Source organism: Indicator indicator, chromosome 29 (genome assembly GCF_027791375.1).
Source record: "Indicator indicator isolate 239-I01 chromosome 29, UM_Iind_1.1, whole genome shotgun sequence".
Lineage (NCBI taxonomy): Eukaryota > Metazoa > Chordata > Aves > Piciformes > Indicatoridae > Indicator > Indicator indicator.
In genome coordinates, this window is record NC_072038.1 from 5,181,026 (window position 1) to 5,182,593 (window position 1,568).

At 51.7% G+C, this 1,568-nt stretch overlaps 1 non-coding gene across 1 annotated transcript; it reads left to right on the forward strand.

Annotated features, from left to right (window-relative positions):
• Positions 1-272: 272 nt before the first annotated feature.
• LOC128976753 (small Cajal body-specific RNA 16) lies at positions 273-453 on the forward strand. The gene has a single exon (XR_008489389.1). It is a non-coding gene; the product is annotated as a small Cajal body-specific RNA 16 (non-coding RNA).
• The last annotated feature ends 1,115 nt before the right edge of the window (positions 454-1,568 follow it).

A 1,568-nucleotide genomic window follows, 5' to 3' on the forward strand; every position in this document is an offset into this window, starting at 1 on the left:
GGGCCAGAGCAGGGCGTGCTTGCTCATGGTCAAGAGTGTGGTGGTGGTAGCCAGACTGGATCTGTTTTATTTTCTAGTGAATTTTTACAGAACTTTGTGCCTTTCAGGATTTCCTGCTGGGACTCAGCCCCAGAGAAGCCCCAGTCCTGAATGGTGACCGTGAGTGGTTATGTTGTCACTTGGTGCTTCCATTTGTGAGGTGAGCAAGAACCAGGTGCATTGGGTGAGTCCCTGAGCTGGGGGCACGAGGGGTCTGTGGGCCACAGTGAACACAGGGCTGGGGAAGGGCTGCTGGGCAGTGGGGCCAACAGGCTCTGCCTCGTACCAGCCAGCCTCACCCGTGCCCAAGATCAACCCCCCTGGCAGGCTGCCTGCTGGGGTCCATCCTGTGCAGTAACAGGTGTGAGCATTCATGCAGCCTTTTGATGGTCATGTATGATACTGCATACAACAAGCTCCCTCCAAAGCCAAGGCAAACCAGCTTTTGGATCAAACAAATTGAGAAGAGAAAAATCAGTAGCTAGGCATTTGTCTGGCTGAGGATTGTCCTGTCAGCTAACTTTTAAACAGCAAAGTGTTTTCTCAGTGTGATTAATCTGCAGCATAACCATTTGCAGGAGGGCCCTGGATCATGAGCTGTCTGTGCTAGCCTTGTGGGGTCCGACTGGTGCAGGCTGGCAGCTCTGATGCCTGTGCCAAGCTTTCCCTGCAGCTTGCTTGCTGTGGCTGAGCCCTGTGGTTGTTTCTTTTCAGGTGTCTGGACCAGAAGATCGTTCTGCAGGATGGTAAGAGTGCTTTTTTTTAGGTTATAGGAAGTAGTTTCACCTAACTAGATGCTAAACATGAATAAAATCCACTTCTCAAAGTTGACTTTTCTTCCTTTTTTTCATATTCAATACTTGGTGTTGTGTGTGAACAAAGTAGAGAGGTTTATAACATGCTGCAAGGGAGCATGCAGGCAGGTAGGTGTGTAAAACTCCTGCTCTGGCACTTGTGGCCTGTGCCTGGGGCAGATGTCTTGGTGCTCTTTAGATCTGCTTTGGGGATCCATAGGAGTACTTCAGCCTGTAATTCAGGAGTGCTGAAGGATGTGAGAGCATCTCCTCGGTGTGCCAAGCTCCTGTCCCCACTAGAGGGTGTGAAGCTCCACGGAATGCTTTGCTTTCTCCGAAGCTGGAGGAGAAGGAGACTTCCTTTAAAGGGCCGTGCAGGCAGCCAGGCTGTGGTGGGATTAGTTGTGTTGAAGATCCTGGCTCTGTGTGTTGGCAGTGGCCCAGGTTGCTCCTGCCTTACGTAACCATCAGCTGGGCTCCCTGTGTGCTCCATGTGATGGTGCTCAGCCCCAGCTGGTGAAATCACTCCCAAGCAAGTGTGTGTGCCCAGGGAAGGCAGCTCTGCTGTGGGTTTGGTACCTGCAAGGTGGGTATGTGGAAGAGGTTGCTTGGAGGGTTATTTTGCATGTGCCACCTTCCCTGTGCTGCCAGCCAGGTAGCAGAATGTGCCCTTGGTAACAGCAAGCAGTAACTTCTCACTTGCATTGCAGAGCCTGGCTCCTGGGTTTTCTTTCA